Here is a 22,242-nt window from a genome sequence, read left to right as displayed (position 1 = left end):
AGATACCTGTTGGACTTCATCTGGCCTATCAGGTACTTTGCTTTCTCCTTGCAGCCCAAATACCACAGTTCCCTTCTTTTAATCTCACATCAAACAGAAGCTTGGAAACCCAGGCCATTCTATGATTTTTCAAAAAGTTTTTAAGTTTTTACATTTCTGTTCTCATTTCCTGCAAAGGAGAGCCATGCTGAAGAGCTTGAAAGGAGTTCCTGGCTCAGAGTCTCAGTTGTTTGATTGCAGGCAGTCATTAGGAGTCATTGTTCATGATTAGTTCTTCCTGTTGGGCTTTATTTAATTGCTGTTTGGTTTCACCCCTGGGTGTGCTTAAAGGCATTTTTAAAAGAGCAAGAAAAAAAGTCTCACTTGCAAGAAGCTGTTGTTTCTCCCAGTGGGAATGCTTCAGCCAGGATGCAAAGCAGTGCTAAGACACCTAAGCTTAAATGTCTGCCAGTGGAGCAGGGGCCTGAATTCCCATCAGAACTGCAGCTCAAAGTCTGACTCAGGTCACTGAAAACATCTTCAGGCTCAGCCTGCACAGGCTCCACTTGCACTGGGGTTGGGGTTTGGAGCAGCACTTTGGGGTATCCCCATGCTGAAACCATGCATGGAGCTGAGCACCAGCCTGAGGCTGAGTGCAGCTGGTTGGACCATGTGGGGTGAGCAGGAGCTGCCCCACATACCCACACAAAGCTGCCTCCCCTGCACAGCAGCAGCACACTCGGCACAGGTTTTGGAGAGGTCACCCTCTGATAGTGTATAAACATAGGACGCTTTGCAGATAGTGCTGATTATTTTTATTATTTATACAGCTAGCTATCATTTATTATTTTCAGGTATGACGCCTTGACTACTTTGTCAGGTTTCCCCTTTCCCTTTCTGAGCTACAACACAGCCATCCTTGTGCCCTGTGACCCACTGGCACCTTCACAACCGCTCCAACAGGACAGAATATAGAGAACAACCATTTCTTAATTTTCTTGCCACTTGCAAAGGAAGCTCATTCCTTATTTCAGCTGATGCTGTAGGCAGTGCAGCACTGATCATCATGCCATAGGGAGGTTACATTTAATTGAGGAGCTATGGCCTTTTCGCTCATTTCACAGGTAGAAATGCTTCTTCTGCTCTCTCCCGTCAAGTTCTGCTCTCAGCCACTGCCCTTGGCTACAGCATCACAATGCATGCAATCACAGTGTTGCAATCTCCATGCTCCTTGGGAAAGGTAGATTCTGTTGAAGGCATGAATCCTTTGATGGGATTCAGTGAAGACACTGAGGAGGAGCTCCCTCTTCCATAATATTCCATTATTTTTCTAATAAAACTCTGTGAACTGTCAAAGGTGAATATATAATTTGTGAAGGTGAATATCTAATCTCTCTGTGAGAAATTAAACAACTGCCCCATCCAGACCTTTATACTAATGAGAATACTCCAAATTTCTAGATTAAAACGTTTTTTTTCTCAATTTCATCTCAAAATACTTCAAGCTACAACTGTACATATAACATGGACTCAGATGAGAGAGGTAGGGTACCAAGGAGATGCTACAAAAACAGCTTTAGATGGAGAGATGCCAAAAGCCATTTCTTGCCTGCCCTCCTGCTTTTCAGAGTTCCAACTTTCCAATTACACCATGGGTCAGAATTTACACTCCTGAGCAGGAATTGAATCCCACAGCAGCCCTGCAGATGGGGATGCAGGCAGCACATCTAAGACATCTTTTTGGTGTCTGATTTTTGGGTGGAGCCAGGAGTTGGACTCCATGATCCTCATGTGTCCCTTCCAACTTGGGATGTTCTGCGATTCTATGACATCTGGTGATTGTGCAGTTTTTACTCATAAATGTACATTCATAAGTCCTAAACCATTTCATTTCATTTCAAGTTCATCAAACCTAGAATTATAAGCTTAGCTTTATATGATTTATTGACTTTTTTTTTTTTTTTTTTTTTTTTGGTGTACACTGATATCTGTGGGAAGAGGTACAAGGAAACACAGAAAATACTTGTATAGTTAAAGGCAGTTTTAAATCAAAGTTGAAAACAGAGGTGCTGACAACCATTAGCACAATGAAGTCATCAGGACAAATAAAGGACAATTCTTCAGTATCATTTTGACTACAGTAAAATGTCCATAAGTGCAATCAATTTCTGTGGCCTGCTGTTTCCAAGATCAGTACCACCAAAGCTCAGTAACTGGAATGCTGAGTGAATGGGTGCTGGCCATGGCAAGGTAGAGCCCTGGGAACTGCTGCCATTAAACTTCAGCTTGTGCATTGCACACTGGGGCCGCTTTCGACCTTGGGAACAGCAGGCAGAGAAATGTGTTTATGAGCAAGATGAGCATACAGAAAGTGATACAGCAACTGACTGTGTGTATATGAAACAGTGACAGCCAGGTAAATAGCCGTTACCTTTGACATTTGGCTCCATAAAGACATTTCTAAATAGCCCATAGCTCTACTTTGAATAAAAGCAGCAAACAAGGCTGCGTATTGATGATATCTGCCCTTTATAAAGGATATTTATTTAGTTCATGCCTCAGGTGAATTGCACAACATCCCTCATTGTATAATAGTAAATAAGCCAGGAGGGTTATGACATTTCCATTTTGCAACACCATAGAAATGATTGTTTAATAGGAAGTAATGGAATCTTTTATTTCTATTTGCAAGGCAATGTGCAGCACCGATTTTACAATAAACTGACTTCAGGTATAGTTTTCTTCTTTAGAAGAGAAGAAAAACGGACTGAAATTCACTTCAAATCTGCTTTAGCTCCTTGATTTGGAAAAATGCTTAAGGGATTCTGAATGCATCAGTACAGTTTAGGGGCTAAGCTGCTGGAAAGGAGTTCTGCAGAGAAGGACCTGGGTGTCCTGGTGGACAACAGGCTGGGCATGAGCCAGCAGTGTGCCCCTGAGGCTGAGAAGGTCAGTGGTATCCTGGGGTGCACTAAAATAGCATGACTAGCAAATTGAGGGAGGTGATCTTCCCCTCTGCTCTGCTCTGGTGAGGCCTCATCTGGAGTAATGTAGCCAGTTCTGGGCTCCTCAGTTCAAGAAAGACAGGGAACTGTTGGAGAGAGTCCAGCAAAGGGATCCAAAAAGGATTAAGGGCATGGAGAGCCTCCCTCATGAGGAAAGGCAGAAAGACCTGGGACTTTTCAGTCTGGAGAAGTCCAAAGGGAGATCTTATCAATGCTTATAAATATCTACGGGAAAGGAGACAAGGATGGGGCAAGCCTCTTTTCAGCAGTACCTAGCAATAGGACAAGGAGCAGTGGGCACAAATGGGAACACAGGAGGTTCCATCTGAACATGAGAAAGAATTCCCTTAATGTGAGAGTGACGGAACACTGGAACAGGCTGCTCTGAAAGGTGGTAGAATCTTCTCTGGAGATAGTCAAAACCCACCTGGATTCTTTCCTGTGCAATCTACTGCAGGGAACCTGCTTTAGCAGAGAAGTGGACTAGATGAATCTTTTTGAGCAAATTCTCACAGCTGCTTTTGTCATTAAGTTAAGAAATTTTAGTGCTGTAAGGTAAGCTTTAAGCAGACTGTCCTAAGGGTGAGCACGGGCCCTCGCATCCCTTCACCCAGGTGGCAGAGTTGGGCAAGCGGGGCAGTGGTGTGTGGGACCTGCGGATAACACAGGTTTAGCCTAGTGTTCAGTGCTAAACTTGACCATTTGAAATGTCTCATGCATCCAGATGTTCAAATGGAAATCAATCCACAATAGATAGCCCCAAGTTGTGGTGCTGCTCTGTTTCTTGTTTATGCAGAAGTCACAAATTTCCCCTGCCACTGCAACTGTAATTTTCTCTTTCGTATGTGCAGAGAGGAGTCATAACTTTCTTGTGAGAAGTGTTACAGTGCTTACATTGCCCCTACAGCTTTTGGTGCAATTTCTGTAAGACCATCAGAAGTCTGATAAAGATGATAGACAGTGGATGAGTTTGGAAAAGCAAGGGCTATCAGGATACTCACTGTGGCATGTTTAAAACATATACTCTACGTTTCTTCAACAACTTGAACCTGGGGCTGAAAATCATAAATACGTCAGATGAGTTTTCATCTCAATATTGTTTCCTGATGATATATGTCAGTGAAAGATAAAGTGTGTTTTATTGCCACATGAGTACAATCTTCTAACTTGCTCCTGCTCAACAATAAAGTAGGAACTATTTTTGTATGTAGAAGACTCAGGAAAAAATGTTTCCAGAATAAATAATGTTGTGTAACTCTTTATTTAGTCATAAAAAGTTTTCCAAATATTTTTTTAAAATTAAGAATATGTCTAAACTACATTTTTAGACAATAGTTTGCTGACGTCCCTACAGAGTCTATTATAAAATGTAGATTTTAAGGATTTGAAAAGGAAAAAAAAAAAAAAGGATTTCTTTAAGTTAAATCCACAAGAAATGTAAAAGTAGACCAAAAATAGATAAATATTCTGATGAAACCCCTTTTTGAAGGGTATCATCAGATGAAACCATACTTTTTATCACAAGGTGACACAGAGATTGGAAAACACTTAGAGCAACGCCAACGAGTTCATCATTAAAATCTCATGGAGGGAACTTTGCGCTGCATTACAAGCTACTTTGCAAAAGAAAAACTGAGTAAGACGTGCAGAGTGAGCTGCCTGAGACACGTACAACACCTTGTGACTCTGGTTCTAAAGTTCTTCCACACACAAATTAATTAAGCACGTGTAACACCCCTTAAATCTGGTCATTACAACTGAGGGGGTTTCAATGGAAAGGACATTTTGGTAGAAGGATGGATGGGCGCTGGTGTGCGTGGGAAGTGTGGGTGGCTGCCCAGGGGTTGTTTTGCTTTCTGCACAGCTATTTGGGCCTCGTGACTCACCGGAGGACTATTTTATGGCTTGATGTTCTTCCACGTTTTTTAAATATATTCTTCACTCAGCATGAACTAAAATAGGCACAGAAGCAACTTACCATAGAAATGGTGGGTGCTGCCAGCTGAAAGTAGAAGAAAAGTATCATTTGAATCATGCCAAATCCTGCCTACAGCTCCAGAGTTTACCTGAGTTCAAGCTAAAATGGGGCTCTCCATGCTAAGTAGTAAAAAAAACATGCAGGAAAAAACATACCTTCCACAGACACTTTCTTAACACATCTGAGGGACCAGTGTTAATCCAGGCCCTGGGAAGGAGCAGAAGAAATAGCCTCTTACAGACGACATTGATAGGATTTAGATAGGTTTAGATAGACCAGAAATTCATGGGAGGGAGATGAAAAAACAGGGACAGCTTCAGTGTAAGGCGGGATCCTTAGTGAGAAGATGAGAGGAGGAACATGCTGGGCAGCCAGCAGCTAGGGGAGGTGGGCTGGCTTCGCAAGTAAGGGCTCTGCTGACAGCAGTCAGTTGGAGATTAAGTGACACTTAATTACTGGTTGCTGAACAGAGAGCAATTGCCCTAGAAAACCATGGGATTTTTTAAGCATACATCAAGAGGTGAAATGGATGTTTCTTATAGCTAACAGCACGCTTGTTTGTCTTGTTTTTACATAGCTTAGGAAAAGTGAGGAAGTACCATATCCAGAAACAGGGACAATTGCTGAAGAATTAGCCCGTTAAACATATTTTTAATATAGGTATATCCTGCTTTATTTTTACACATTCTCATAGCATTTATTCACTGCAATGTGTTGCAGTACCCTCCATGTTGGTTTCAAAAATCACCTTCATCAACATTACAGTGATTCAATAACCAGACTACAGAAAATAATTACAGTTCAGCCTTGGATTTTATATCTAATTAAAAATAGTCAGGCCCTATAGGCTGAAGATATAAACAAGCAATAAAATGGTATTTCTGCCATGTAGTTCAAAAGGTCTCCTAAGCTTGTGAAGGGAACAAAGCATTGCCTACTAGCTGTCTCCCAAAGATATCCGGCTGGGGTAATCTCAAAAGGAAGACAGAAAGGTCTCGTGCTCCCAAATGCCCTGAGAGAGAAAAAAAGCTGGAGCTACCTGAAAGCAGCTTGTACATTCTGCAGAAAATGTGTTGCTGTTCCATGTGACTCTTTTGCTGTGTATTCATAAACTGCTTTTTTTATGGAATCTTAGTGAAATATGAGCCTGTAGACCATTGACAGAACCTGTTGTTTTGCTGTTTGCTCTGTCAGGAATGAAAGCTGACTGCTCATCTCCATCACTCCAGGCCAGGCATCCATGTTACGTTCCATGCAGCTGCAACAAAAGCAACGCAGTGGAGTTGTGGGGTCCAAGTGAAGTCCTTGGGAGAGGTCAATGACACCAGGTGGCATGTAGCCAGAGTACATGGGACAATGTGGCAGTTTGTTCTTGCATTGGAAATAGCTCAGCAGGGAGCAACTGCAATATGGTTGATGTGTGTGTGAACAAATATACAGTTCCCTACGGAGAATGAGGGGAGTTCTGCAGTTAATGCATTCCATGCCTGTGTCCAAGTCTCAGAGAATGGAATTTAATCTACAGGTGCAGAAGTGATCTCAGAAATAATTCAATTAACCAGACATGCTGCAAAGACAGCCCGCTAAGCCCAAGTGTGCCTTGTTCAAAGAACAACTGCCAGCAATGCATGAGCTGTGATAAAACTGATTAGGCTGCTGCCTGGGAGAAAATTGGTCTTTTTGTTGTTGTTGTTATATTGACCAGATCTTCTGAGTCTATTAATTCCTTAGAGTTGTGCTCGGGTAACCCTTAGAGCACTGCAGGATGTATTCACTGAGAAACAACTTCTGTGAAGCTACAGATGCAGCACATGCAGAGATAAATGAAACAGAAGTTGGAGCCACACAAATAGGCTCTGTTCCTTCTATCTGAAGCCAGGTGAAAATCATTAACTAGTTCTCAGAGCAAAACAAAAGCAGACAGCCCAAGGATGTGGGTAGGGGAAGAGGTGATCTTTGCAAACTCTTTTGTTATGCAGCCCAGGGGCTGTGGGTAGGAGAACTGGCAGCTAGGTTGCTCCATTTCTCACTTGGGAACGATTTAGTTTGGGTCCTTTTTTTCATTTCCTTATGACTTCTAGCAACTGCTGACAATGAGTGATGAACAACATAACCTCCAAATAGGTATCCTGTAGACTGTTACAGATTGAAACAATCATGGTCCTCCTCCTTTCTGGCAGCAGTGCATTAATGGTTCTCAGGAGCCCTGCGAATAGTATCCAAGCCACACAAATGCTGTGTCACTTTTTCTTCCTGTTTACATGAAAGTATACATTTGCACAGATAAACTTAGAGCAGCTGATTATTGAGGACTGACCTCCAGCTATAGGGAGGGAACATCTGGACAGTAACAATGTTGGACTTTGCTGGGAAAGTGGAGAGGCTCTAATGCAACCTTCTGACAGGCAGAGGACAGAAACTGGCTTTGTTTTGCAGGCAGCAGCTGTCTGAATAGTGTGTTCTCCAAGCAGCCCTGTAGGACTGTGAATGGATACCCGAGGAAAGCCTCAGGTTTTATAAGGGTATGCTTTTATAAGGGCAGGTAGTGACAGGACAAGCAAAAATGACTTTGAGCTGGAAGAGGGTAGATTTAGGCTAGATATTAGAAAGAAATTCTTTGCTGTGAGGGTGGTGAGACATTGGATCAAGTTGCCCCTTCCTTGGAGGTACTCAAGGCCAAGCTAGATGGGGCTTTGAGCAACCTGGTCTGCAGGGAGGTGTCCCCGCCTATAGCAGGGGGTTGGAACAAGATGATCTAAAGGTCCCTTCCAACACAAACCATTCTGTGGTTCTATGATTCTATGATGATTCGGAGCATGCAGAAAACTCTAGGCACAGAGCTGTGGAAGAAGCACTCAGAGCACACAGGCCTCCGGCCAGGCCATGCACCCTCTGCGCTGCTCTTCCCACTAAACCTTCTGAGAAGCAGTTGCAAGAAAATGGGTTTTCTTTGCCATCAGAAGCAAGCCCAGTCAGAATTTTCAAAGTGGCTTGGTGATAGAGGATAAAGGTTCCTCTGGATTTCAGCAAGGCTTGTTCAACGTTATCTGAGGCTTTTGAAATCCCAACCCTCTTGCCTCAGCTGCTCACAGATCTTCTTTACTGCAGATCGCTACCTTTACCACACTCCTGTTTACCAGCTCCTCAAACTGATCAGCACAGCTGTAACAGCTCTGCTTCACAGCACACAGTGAACAGCAGCAGCAGAGACAAAAGGCTGTAGTCACAAAAGGACTGAGGCATTTGGTTGTTCAGCAGCATGGAAATGCATTGTGGACCTGGCAGAATATAGAGCATGAGGGTAGTGCTCACCCCTCGTTTTACAGTATGCAGGGAGGCTTCTGAGTAGCATGAAGGCATGCCCAGTGCCACACAGTACAGGTAGCGAGCTCCTCCTGAAGCCGTCTCAACTCCCCACTGCTGTTTGATTAGGATGCCCCTTCCTGACACCATATTTTGGACAGAGGATTTCTCATTTCCAACCATAATTTACTCATCACAAATTTACAGCTTTTTTTTTTTTCCCCCTGTTATCAGCATTATCATTTCACCTAAGTAATTATTTTCTCTCCCTATTATTTCACACCATATTTTTTAAAATGAATTTCCTGCTTTTCTTTCATTTTACTAAGCTTAAGCAAGTCACTTTAATTGCTCATGTGGATGATAGAGTTCCCATTGCCTTGATCACCCTTAGAGCCTTTCACCACATCTGTTCCAGTTTATCCTTTTTTAAAACACAGCTGATCAGAGCTGGAAACAATTTTCTAAACAAAATCATACGTAAAGCCTTGCACAGTGGTGCTAATGCTTCCCATCTCTACTGGAAGAAGTTGTCTGTCTCATCCTAAATCCTGACTAGATCCTTTCAACTACATCTGTCTGCAGCTGGAAGCTCTCCTGCAGCTGGGATCAGTTGCTTTGACTGTTAGAGAAGCAGAGGCAAGCCTGCCTCAGGTCTTGCTTCTTGTTTTACGTGTAGCAGTCCTACAGCTGGCACTTACTTCATGCTAACCTTTTGGGGCTTTTCTCACTACAGTCCTTGTGAAATGCGTCCCTGGGTACTAAGAGAAGAAACAGAGAGCCACCTCCTCTCCTTTGGCTGTGCTTCTGATCAAAGCTACTACAGCCTTTTGCAGGAACCTCTCCCTGCCCCCCAAAGTAATTATGATCTACCTCATTTTTGCTGTTAATTCAAGTCAAGGAAACATATAGAATAGAATCATGGAATCATTAAAGTTGGAATAGACCTCTAAGATCATCTAGTCCAACTGTCCACCTACCACCAATATTGCCCACTAAACCATGTCCCTCAGTGCTATATCCAAAAGGTTCTTGAACACCTTCATGGATGACAATTCCACCACCTTCCTGTTCCAGTGCCTAACCACTCTTTCGGTGAAGTTTTTCCTAATATTCAACCTGAATCTTCTTTTGTAAATAATCAGGAGTTCAAAATAGTGAAATTGTTTTCCCTGGGTCTGAAGCTTTTGCTTGTGGACTTTCATCCATTCTGGAGGTACTCTTCTCTGTCCTCCGTGTGCTCCAAGGAGTGTGCATAAGTATGATAAGAAACAGCTCCCTGAAGCTCCGTGCTGTCTGCTAAATCCATTTGCCTGGGCAATTTGTTTCTTTCATTCATTAATACAATTCTCTATGGGAGTCCATAATCCAGTCCTAAGTAGGCCTACTTAACTTCCTGGAAAATGTACCCAAGTGCTTTATGAAATTTAAAAAGCTAAGACAAGGATTGTATTATAACAGGAATATCAAAGCTGATGTGATGCCTGATGCCAGTCTTTCTGGGCTCCCGAGGTTAAAAGAAATCAAACAAAAAAGTAAACACAGTAGAGAGTGTACAAAATAAAACCAATGGACATACTGAAATATTGTTTGATAGAGGTATAAGATGAGCATGTTGTAATTGTTTGGCTTAGTTCTTAACATAAGAAACTTCTAACACTGTAAAGTGTTTGATCTTAATGAGGAAATATGTGTCTTTGATATGGAGAAAAATAGGTGTGTTTGGAGAGAAACAGATCCCGTGTCTCTTCGATAATTACAAAAATTTAATCAAAATGAGCTCTTTAGTGAGCTACATACAGGCAGAGTTGATGAGATTTGTGTAAGGTTGTGACTAGACGGGATCTGGGAGTCTGTAGCCTGGATTTTACTGCATTTATGAATAAATGTATTGTGGTCTCTAATCTGGAATCAGTGGTTTGGGAAAGAAAAGGTCTAAGTAGAGATGATTATGCAGAAAACAAAGTTAAAAATTATTCTGAAGTCAGTTTTATTTCGTAGCATTTCTTGGCATTGCTTTAGAATGAGGTGGGAACTGACCTGCTGAGAGAACTGAGGGCAAAGAAAGGGGTGTACAAGCTCTGGAAACAAGGCTGTGTCACCTGGGAAGAGTACAGGAATGCCGTCCGGACTTGCAGACGTGGGATCAGGGAAGCCAAGGCGCAGGCAGAACTGAACTTGGCAAGGGACGTGAAAAACAATAAGAAAACCTTCTACAGGTACATTGCCCAGAAGAGACAGGCCAAAACGGGCGTACCTACTTTGGTAAATTTAAAAGGAGAACTGGCTTCAACAGATGAAGAGAAAGCTGAGGTGCTGAATGAGTTCTTCACCTCGGTCTTCACTGGTGGCCAGGATTCTAGTCTTTTTCACGTCCCTGAACCCTGCATCCCCAAACCTCTATGTGGGGACCAAGGGGGTAAATCCCTCCCCACTGTAAGGGCAGAGCAAGTCCGAGAGTGCCTCCTTAGACTGAATGAATACAAGTCTATGGGGCCGGATGGCGTGCATCCCAGGGTCCTGAAGGAGCTGGCTGAGGTGGTTGCCGAGCCGCTCTCCATCATATTTGAGAAGTCGTGGCTGTCAGGTGAGGTCCCGAACAACTGGAGGAAGGGTCATGTCACTCCCATATACAAGAAGGGGAGCAGGGAGGACCCGGGGAACTACAGGCCGGTGAGTCTCACCTCCGTGCCTGGGAAGATCATGGAACAGATCCTCCTGGACAACATGCTCGGTCACATAAAGAATGAGCATGTGATCCGAGACAGCCAGCACGGCTTCACCAAAGGAAGGTCATGCCTAACTAATCTTGTGGCCTTCTATGATGGAGTGACGGCATTGGTGGACGAAGGGAAGGCGACCGATGTCATTTACCTGGACCTGAGCAAGGCCTTTGACATGGTCCCCCACCACATCCTCATCTCCAAATTGGAGGGAAGTGGATTTGATGGGTGGACGACCCGATGGATAAGCAATTGGTTGAAAGGCCGCAGACAGAGGGTGGTGGTCAATGGCTCTATGTCCAGGTGGAGGCCGGTAACAAGTGGTGTCCCCCAAGGGTCTGTGTTGGGACCGGTGCTCTTTAACATCTTTATTAATGACATCGATGAGGGAATTGAGTGCACCCTCAGCAAGTTTGCTGACGACACCAAGCTGAGTGGTGCGGTTGATACGGTGGAAGGAAGGGATGCCATTCAGAGGGACCTCGACAGGCTGGAGGGCTGGGCTCGGGTGAACCTGATGAGGTTCAACACGGCAAAGTGCAAGGTTTTGCATTTGGGCCGGAAGAACCCCAGGCACCTGTACAGGCTGGGAGGAGTGGTGCTTGAGAGCAGCTCGGCAGAGAAGGACCTGGGGGTCCTGATGGACGAGAGACTGAATATGAGCCAGCAGTGCGCTCTGGCAGCTCGAAAGGCAAATGGGATCCTGGGCTCCATCAGGAGAGGGGTGGCCAGCAGGGACAGGGAGGTGATTGTCCCTCTCTACTCGGCTCTTGTGAGGCCCCATCTGGAGTACTGTGTCCAGGTGTGGAGCCCTCAGTACAAGAAAGACATAGAGATTTTGGAAAGGGTCCAGAGGAGGGCGACTAAGATGATCAGGGGGCTGGAGCACCTCCCCTATGGGGACAGGCTGAGGGAGTTGGGCTTGTTCAGCCTGGAGAAGAGAAGGCTGCGGGGTGACCTCATTGCAGCCTATCAATACCTGAAGGGAACCTACACCCAGGAGGGGAGTAAACTCTTCAAAAGGGCTGATAACAGCAGGACTAGGGGAAATGGTTTTAAGTTGAAGGAGGGAAGATTTAGGTTGGATGTTAGGGGGAAGTTCTTTACTAGGAGAGTGGTTAGGCCCTGGAACGGGCTGCCCAGGGAGGTTGTGGATGCCCCGTCCTTGGACGTGTTTAAGGCCAGGTTGGACCGGGTCCTGGGCAACCTGATCTGAATGTGTATGTTTGGTGGCCCTGCTAGGCAGGGGGGTTGGAACTACATGATCCTTGGGGTCCCTTCCAACCTGGGTGATTCTGTGACTCTGTGATTCTGTGATTCTGTGGGAACAACTTTTTCTAGTGGAAAGTCAAACCTGGGTTCAGCTGAACTATCTGAACTGATCCAGGGAGGAACCTGCCTTACACTTCTGGGACTGAAGCAACCAGGAACATGGTTGATCACTTGAAAGTTCTGCTCAGGATAATAACCAAGATGGTGTCCCAAGACCTAACATCTTCTTTCAAGTAACACAAGTTTTGCCAAGACTTTCTGCTCTTTATGATGAGTGGAGTTCTGAATTTGTCAACTAGAGCAGTAGAAACGGAGCTCAGATAGATGACCACTGCTGTTTCTTCTCCCACTGGTCTTCTTCTGTAGCATGGTCTTACTGTTGTTAGAAGAAATGACAATCGTATATGCTGTTATGTACAGAAACGGGAGGAAAGCATTAGTATATCAGAGACCTCTTCCTCAAGTGAATGAGCATCAGAAGTGATGAAAGATACCAGATCCATCAGTTCTGTTGGCGTCCCCATCTGCCAGGCACCAGAACGCTGCTAGTGACTGAGAAACCGTCAGTGTCACACGCTTAAATTATTATGGCCTTTAGTAACACCCTATAAAAGGTCCTTAGAAATCTTTCCACAAACTCTCAGGAATGTGATATAGCAGGCTTGTCCTCATCCAGACTCCAAGCAAGCACCAGCACATCATAAAAACACAGTTCATAACTCGCCGCATCCCATTCTATCACAGACACATGAGCAGCCATGAATACACATCTGGCCATGAACGTGTGGCAGCTATCACTACTCCAGCTGTTGCATGGGGACAGAAAGCTCTGCTCCACAGCATGAAGGACTCAGGATGCACAGTGGTTTCAAAGGGAAGGAAAATAACTGGAGATGAAGTGCAGTGGGATCCAGCAAAAGCAACCTGGTTTGCAATGTTCCAGTTCATCAGAAGTGCAGTAAATGGATTAAATGAAAGCCAGGGAACAGCTAACGTTCCCATGTATGCTTATAATCACTGGCAACTAGATTCGCAAAAGAAGCAATGCAAGTGGTATGAGTTAAGCTTCTAAGCATTACTCATTTTTCTGGGTGTAAAAAGGTCTATTATTTAATTCAGAAATGGAGAGAATCAGCAACACAGCACATGCACATTAAATTAGTGGTTCATCCTGACCCAGCAGGACATAACTGTGACTGCACAGTTCTGGTTCCTTTCTAGTTTTAGTCACTATGACACATAAACCCAACAGATGATTTCTCCAAAACCTCAACCTCTGGCCCTTTCATCTACCTCTCCACAGCTGATCTTCAGTTCTTTTAGGTCATTGTTAATGCTGTATTGACACGGTGCTCTTTGCTATCCATGGCCAAACATTTTCCCATTCCCAAGCATTTTCTGGACTTGTGTTGGCTGTAGGATTTTGCCTGCTTTCCAGCTCAGTGTGCTTGTGACCTGACCAGATTTTCTACCTTGCTGGCTCTTTTTTCTTACTGGCTCTTGTTCAGTTCTCTCTTACATTTCCAGACCCATAATCTAGCATGTTCCCTCAGCTCTTATCCTCTATCAACATTAGGAGACAAACTGAAGTTTTAACTCTTTACCACCAGCAAGCATTATGTTATTGTCTCACTGTTTCACCTTGATGCCCATTGAAGGGGTTTCACTGCCTTCCCTCCTTGGCTTTCTCTCTGACCTGCCTGTTGTTGCCATACCAATACAGGATCACTAAGGAAATGAAATTCCTCAGCATTACTGACTTTTTCTGCTTCTTGTTGCAGCTGCCGTTCTCCTCCACAAAAAGCAAACAAGACATATTCAGGTCTCCTTTCCATCTCAGACACTGCTTGGCACCTTTGCCTGCATGCCAGGCAGCACCCACACCATCCCCATTGCAAGTGGCAAAATGCAGAGTCCATCATCCTAACTCAATCTGTGTCATTGCTTTTAACATACCTGTAGGTTTGTGGATGGGATTTTACCTTCACTGTCTGTGTAGAGATGCTGTTTTGCTTCTCTATTTCTTTTGCCACTTAGCAAGGTGCTGCCACCTTCCTCAGGCTCTCTCCATGTTGCCACCACTATGAGAAGACCACTTCTGAGGCAGCATGGCTCATGGATGGGCCGTGGCTCTCTGGTGCATTTTCTAGAGCACTTCCAACATGTGTTTGCTCCCTACATGATCTCCCATCTCTGCCACCTTCCTCCCTGACAGCAGCTGCTGTCCCTTCCTATAGACAAGCTATTCCTGAAGGCTTGAAATCTTGCTGGAATTAAGTGTGTGCATTCCCATTTATTACTACTGCTGCAGTTAGCATACGTTGCCCCTATCCTAAACAAGATGCAGTGTTCTCCATTGCAGAAGTCATCCCTCTGAGACTTATAATTGTTTTCTTGATAATTTACCCCATGTTTTCATGTAATTTTGCCCAAAGAAGGTCTCAAGAGCAAAAGCTGCTATGCTTCATATAGGACAGTGTGCCTCAGCAAACATTTGTGGTGAGGATCACACCCGGAGCTTCAGTTTTACCTTTCATTTAGGTAATGCCTAAATGCCTTTCTCATTTTGTATTAAACTGTAGAGCAGGACTGTGGGAGAACATAATGAAAAATAATGCTTCAAAAAATTTCAGCATGGAAAGTTGCTACAAGTTCCTGGCACAGGGACCTGAATTAGAAAACTTCAACTATGTAAACAATCCCAAAATGCTACAAAAGATCAGTTTGATCATATCCACCACATGACTGACTTTATTATAACTGGAAGCTGTACAGGTACAGAACGTGGGGTTTTTAATACTTTCAGGTATTTTGTGAGCTTCAGAAGGAAATGCTTGGCATGAATACTGCTTGCAAAAGGGCTTTTCAGCAAATCTATTAATCTTAAGGGATCTGTCAAAGTGAAAAAATTTATCTATCTTTCTATAGATTTCCTGTATCTTTTGGCATTTTACATACAATGGGAAACCTTCTTACTTTTTCAGTTCTTCTTATTATTTGGGAACTTCAGTAGAGCTCTCAGGACTTTAATCCCAGTAACTGTGAAACCACTGACCTGTTAACTTCTGCAAACCATCAAACCTGAAAAGGACTTGATAACAGTTATTTCTCTGCAAAGCCCTGAAGGCACAACGTAGGTCTGAGCCCTGACATTGGCCGCAGCTTCCCATTGTTGGAAAACAAGGAATCAGTTCTGATTTTCACACTGGGCATGCCCATAAATGTCCACAGGGACTACAGCCCTCTCAGCTGGCCTTGCTGAATTCAGTCGTAATAACATGTTTGCTGCAGGTGGTAAAAATAGAAATGTATGGATATGACAGTCTCTCCCTAAAAGCCCAGACAGTGTTGCTGAGAAAATGACCAAGCATGCCAGCTAACCCCCATTGCATTTTTTTGCATATTTTTCATTGCCTTTAGCTGTACCTATGCTGCAAGCTGAGGGCAGCCAAGCCTGAGAGACAGCGGTGAGAAAAAAGTAAATCAAGCTTTGTTTAGACAGATTTTTCTGTTAAAGAAATCGTGTCAATTTGGAAATCTTACATCCACATGAAAGTATTTTTAGATACCATTGCTATGAGTCCTGCCTTGAGCTGCCGGAGCTAAAAATGGATCCCAGCAAACAAACTAAAATGTACCAAAATGAACATTTTTCACGTTCATCTTATGAGTACAGAGCCCTAATCCAAGTCCGTGACTTGGATGGCATTTAATTTAGCCTTTGAAAAAAGACACTTAAGCTATCAGTGATTATTTGACAGATGTTGGCTTCTGTTGTGTTGTAAATTTGACTTCAACTACACTTCCATCCCTTATTAACATTGAATATCACACTGTCTTCCTTTGTGGTGTACACGTTCGTAGTAACAAAACTGGCACAATTATCTTCTGGGAATAAATCTCTTGCTCTATTATATGTGGAAGCACTCTTCCATGCAGTGACTTTAAGAATAGCAAAAGTAAAACCTTTCTCTTCTCTCTTCATTTATCTGGTTGAATTTCCAGCATTTGGCACACCAACAGAAACTTGGCACTTTTCTCCTGAGTGTATTTTTTTGCATTTTTTTTTTTCACATATTTTCAAAGAAAGAAAAAAGTAAAAAATAGAAATGAAAAGACTTGGAGGTGAAGGCTGATTTATCAGAACTTAAAACAACTTTGGTGTTGAGTTGACATCAAAGAATTAGTTTAGTACATTGCTGGCCACATTTCTAGATGTTCTCAACATAAATCACTGGAGAAGCCTCTTGTTCACCTTTTTCTTTCTAACAACGATAAGATAAGAAAGGAAAGGAGAAGCAAAATTAAGCTGAACGTTGGTAATATGTGTAGACTACATCCCAACTATAGAATAGTCGGTTTCTGGTAGTATATACCAGTCTGAGCACGTGTAACACAGATATGTACCAGCATACAATGTACAGATTATACTATTTCAAGCCTGAAGTAGATCATGAGTGCTGAGGTGACTGAGCTGACCCTACTGAGAAAGAAGATCCTCAGCCACTCTCAGGTCTACCTGCTCTCCCGGAGTGACAGACTACGCTCTTTGGGCATAGGCAAGGATCTCAGTCAGCAACATCATTACACATTCTGCAACATTTCCAGCACGCCAGCAGCACTGCACAGGTGACAGCAATTAACCTTGAGCCACAGTCTTGGCCAGATGGCTGCCTTTTGTTTGTAGCTCCAAAGCAGAGCAGTGCTGCTGGTTGCTTTCAGCAGCTCAGTGAAGAGCTCAGCAATAGCTGCTGAGGATCCCCACACGCAAACAAATCTTTTGATGAGTTGATACTGCCTCAGTTACAGCCCTCAGTGGTCCTGAGCAGCCCACCATCTGACAATCCACAGGCATGATGATTTGGGGACAGCTTGCTCTATTTTGTGGCCAGCAGCTCTTCCCAGGTTAATGTCAGGGCTGTGGCCAGGGACAGGAGGAACAAAACAAGATGGGAAACTGAGCATTCCAGCCAACTCAACTCCAGATGGAAAACAAAGAGAGTGGGTGGGTTTCAGCTTGCTCAGAGATCTACCTGTGTGCCCTTGCATCAAGTGCGCTGTTGGGTGCCTCTCTGCCCGTGGCTGGCTTTCACTGTGAACAAATAGGCAACTGCAGTGATCGTGACTGACATTTGGGAACAGCATAATTATAATCTGAGCTCTGCAAGGGTGGGTTAGTGTTCACTGAAATAAACAGCTCAAATCTATGATGAATATCAGCACTGTAGGCACAAGGGGCAAGGCAGTAAATTGTAGTCGGATGAAATACCTACATTTAATTATGTCAAATTATATAGAATTTGAGAGAGTTTTTATGATGCCTGCTATTTAAAGTTACTCTTAAGTGCACTTCCTTGCCTGAATAAAGCAGCTTTTATTGCAAGATGTGGGCTTGCTTTGTAGTTTATGATTTATAGCCTTCACCACATTTTGTCACTTTCTTGAATCTCGACTAAGATGTTTCTTAACACCTCGTTTCAGATGATGAGACACAGCTAGAGAGCCTGACTATATACAGTCTTCTAAACATGCATGAGCAATATTTTGTTGTGTTTATTTTTGTCCACGATACTCAGGTACCTGTAGCACGCTGTACTCCAAAGCATATATATATATATATATATAGTACACACACGTGCCATCAGCAGTCAACATGCCAAAGGCCTAAAATACACACCAGGCAGATGGGGCTTATACCACAGATCTTCATCTCTGATCCAGCTTATCCAGAGTGCACAGAGTCCCAGCCAGCCCTGCCAAATACCACTATGGTAGACTCATGGCTGTCAGCTCACTCCTTCTTGGTGGGGCTGGCAAACAGGTCAGGAGCCTACACCTCGGGGCAGGGGACACCTCAGTGTTCCACCATGATGGAAAAGGCTGCAGGCAGAGGAAACAACAGGTGGTGAGGCCGAAGAGTGCCCACCCCCATGACTTGTCAGCCGTAGAAAGGAAAGATATCTGATGTGCAAAGAAAAACCTGAAATTCTCCTAGACCTATGGGTGAGCTCACAGGGATTGAGTGCAGATCAAGGCTGCCACAGCTCGTTGTTGAAGGTCCTGTCCTTGATCACTTATTCTCAGGCAGAAGCACAGGAGCATTTGCAAACTGGGCTCCCTCAGCCATCTGCCCCAGCTCAAGAGACACGTGGCAGAGTGGCAAGGCCTGCACTAGCCCAGCCACCATCCATGTGGGCACAGTTATAGGGCTGGGAGCACTGATGGTCCTAAGTGTACCCTGCACAAAACAACACTCATCACTTTGTCTCTTAGATTTGTAAGGTTTTTACAGTTTTCATTCTCCCTGGCAATGTTTCAAGGCCATCCCCACCCCACTGCTCACCTCACCACAAGGGACTGCACAGAGGCTTGGCTAGCAGGCTGCTCAGCACAGCACCAGTTAGTGAAGGAACTGAAGAGCCCCATAAAGAAGCAGTAAGAGAACAATTTATCAGTTCCCACTGGTTGAAAAATAACCAGATAAATCCAAAGAACCTGCTTAGGAAATGGCTCAATTTTTCATACCTTGATGAACGATCATAAGGATTCGTCTATGGATACAGACAGACGTTACAAACACAGAGGAAGGAAATAATTAAAACCCAAGGACTGTTTGTCTTTAAAAATACAAATAATCAAATTCATTTGGGAAAGGGCTTTGAACTTCAGTCTTGGGGAGCCAGATTGATTCAAGAGCAGTCTTACTCTGTTCAGTGAGTGTGTACAGACACACAGATACACACACACGTGTAAATTCCAGTTTGCTTTTACAGCTATGCTTCACTGAGATTATTTTAACCATACCAACAACTTGAGCACCCCCTTCTCCAAAACAGCAGGCTGAGCACAGGCAGTTCTTGCAATGATGCAATGAATTGTTTGGTTCAGTGGGGCTGGGGCTGAGACCAGCAGTCCCTCCATGGAGAAGCAAAGTTTCCCCCATGCTACAGAGAGCATTGGTTGGTTGTGGCAAGGAACAAAGCCAGCAAGGAAAGGACTAAGGGACAGTCAAAGGAAGTAATGGCTGCAGATCATCTCTGCTCTTCAAGTCTCTGATATTTCAACATTCACCATCCTTTGCTACAGCTACCTTAAGTGAAGCAAACGCCAAATGAGGAACAGCTTGATAACCAAAATAGTGGTTTTTATACAAGAAAATGAGATAGAAATCACTTTAAAAGTATTAAAATGTTGTAGTAGATGAAGTAGCTAGGATGTAAGAAAAAAAGGGAGGGAAAAACCTAGCTGAAGAGCTGAATTGGGGGGACAAGAAAAGATGACTAAAAGGGAATAACAGTTATGATTATTCTAGCCTTATCCTCGTTCCTTTTTACTCTGCAGGTATTAACACCTGCATGGCAGCCTGTTCACACTCTCCTGCCCAAGTTAAATCATGTCAACAAAGCACAGTGCTGGAGAGTTACAACAAGAAATGCATAGAGCCATTCAAAGTGCACTTGAGCAAGGTTGTGTTTTGTTCTTCCACTGCCTCACTGCTCATTGGAGAGGCATCTTTGGACATCCCTGACGTCATGCCTGTAGACATTAGCGCTTTAGCATCACAGCAGGCACAAGCTTGGTGTTTATTATGGGATAAAAAAACTGAGCCAAACCTCACTAATATGTGACACATACCTCTCAAGTGTCCTGACTTGACTTGAGGCACTGCTCTGCACCAGGCAAGGAAAGCCTACATTGCTGGCTTGCATTCACGGATCCTGCTGGAAGTACCTTTCCTGCATCTTCTGCACAAACCAGCCAAAACCAACCAAACAAATAAACAAGCAAAAACCATATTTAAGCTGACCCTCTATTACAATGCCCTGGGTTAGCAAATAGAGAGTTTGAGTTAGCTGAGCTATCTGAGCGCACAGAAAGCTGCAGTACTGCACTGTAAATGTGTGCAGGTGTTGAGTCATTCAGTGCCTGTCAAGTCCCAGGTTGCCACTGAGCAGCAATCTTTCCCTTATGTTTCCTCTGTGCAATTGCATCTCACCTGCCATTGAGACCTACCACCTGGATATGCTGTTCAAGGCCAGCCAGGCCCCATCTCCAAGCTTGCAGAGATGAGCTGGCTCCTCCATCTGTCTCCATCACAGCTTATTCCTGCCTCCCATGTATCAGGCTGCTCTGACTCAGCTGGCTGGATGAAGGCACTGTTGGGCCACTGCCTGCATTGTCGTTATGCAAAGTGCTTCTGTCACCCAATGAAGGTCGCCATCCCTACATCACACATACAGTTTCACTGTCCAGCTCAGACAGAGGAACTGTTTGTGTGAGTGCTCCTTACCTGACCCAGGGTGAAGCGAAAAGGTTTCTAAGGGTTCTAGCGTCACTTCACAGGCTGACTTTATCTTCCATCAGTCATTTGTCAGTAAGGTCCTATGCATGAAGGGAAGAGGGCAATGGCTTTACCATTCATTTGATTTATGCCAGAGTCCTGGCAAGCCAAACTGCTTCTGTGCAGTGGAGGTTCTTGCTGACACCCAGGTGCATGGGTAGAAGCAGCAGTGTTGTCTCTGCTAGCTCCCCCCAAGAGCCAAAGGAAGATCCCAGCACCCCCCGCTGTGCTCCTCCACCGGCACCAGACTCTCTACAGGGACAAGCACAGCAGAGTCAACCCAAAAGTTCTGCCTGGAGTGTAACAGCCATGCTCATCTGCATGGGTGCTGGTAAGGGCCGTGGTGAAATGACTGGAAAGAAGCTGTCCATCTGCAGCCCAGGTCACTTAGCTAAAATCTGCTTGGGATGCACAAAACTGGAGCTAGCAGCAGCTCACACACTACAGAGCTTGCAAACACTGTAAAAGCAGTGCAACCACAGGCATAACAAATTCAGACAATTTCTGTTTTCAGCAAGTACTCAGCTGCAAGCAAATGGAGAGAGAGTAAATGGTAATGATTTAATTATCATATAAAAGTAATTAACTAGACACGGGAATCAACAGGGAATCCTTTTCAAATACTGATGGCACATTACTGTCAGTTGTGGAATACTTATCCACTGACCTACATGAGCAAGAACAGATTCAAGTTTCTGCCCATAATGTACTATGACTGTTTTGATGTTTTGTTTTGTTTTTTTTTCTCCAAAAGAGAAAATTAGGTTAAAAAAGGCAATAAAAGAACTTACAAACATTTCAAAGCAAATAGCATAAACCCAAAGGTGGAAATGACTCACTGTTGCAGTTGTAATACCAATATATGAAATATATTCAAATGTGATAACCAAATTAATCAGTGTGGCTAATGAGATCATTTAGGCCCCAGGTACAGGAGTGGGGACAACTAGCATAACATTACATACCAGTGGAGCCAGTACCAGGAGGCTGAGGGACAGACCATCTTCTCCCAACCTCTTGACCCAGCACCCACCTGCTCTCTTGCCCTTCTGCCAAGAGCATGGAATGGACAGTTTCAGCTGAAGTTAAACATCTGAACTCCACCATTCATTTCTGGGCTATGATCCTATTGCAGCCACTTAAGAATTAGATCTTGTCAAGTAGAGATGCTGGGAAGGACGGGGATGCAAGACTTGAGCTAGAAGGTGTGACTGAGGAGCTATGGGAGATTAGAATCCCTCCAGACTTCCAAGTGGAGGCCAGACAGGATACATTACAGCCTCTCATTTGGCACTAGCATGAAACAATGTGAGGCGGTCAATACAATCAGTTCAGCTCACAGAATGAGTCAGATTACCCTAAAAAATCTTACTAGCAAGCTCAACTGCTCTGCTCAGCCAAAGACATATATTGTTTAGCACTTAAATATAGGTGGCTTAACCCTAAGCTGAATCCCACTCACAAGCTCCTGCAGGAAGCAGTGGGACTGCACCTTCCACATATCCCATTAACTCACCACTGTTCCTCATGGCTTTGCTGAACTTGAACCGGATCCTGCCCACATGCTGTCTTCTGAGATTCAGCAGAAACTTAAAGAGCTGCAGCCAGGGGATGTTTATAGGATTGGAATTTTGCTCTAAA

The sequence above is a fragment of the Lagopus leucura genome, unplaced genomic scaffold (assembly GCF_019238085.1).
Source record: "Lagopus leucura isolate 7727_CA_CO unplaced genomic scaffold, USGS_WTPT01 Super-Scaffold_73, whole genome shotgun sequence".
Taxonomy (NCBI): Eukaryota; Metazoa; Chordata; class Aves; order Galliformes; family Phasianidae; genus Lagopus; species Lagopus leucura.
This window is presented reverse-complemented; position numbering follows the sequence as displayed.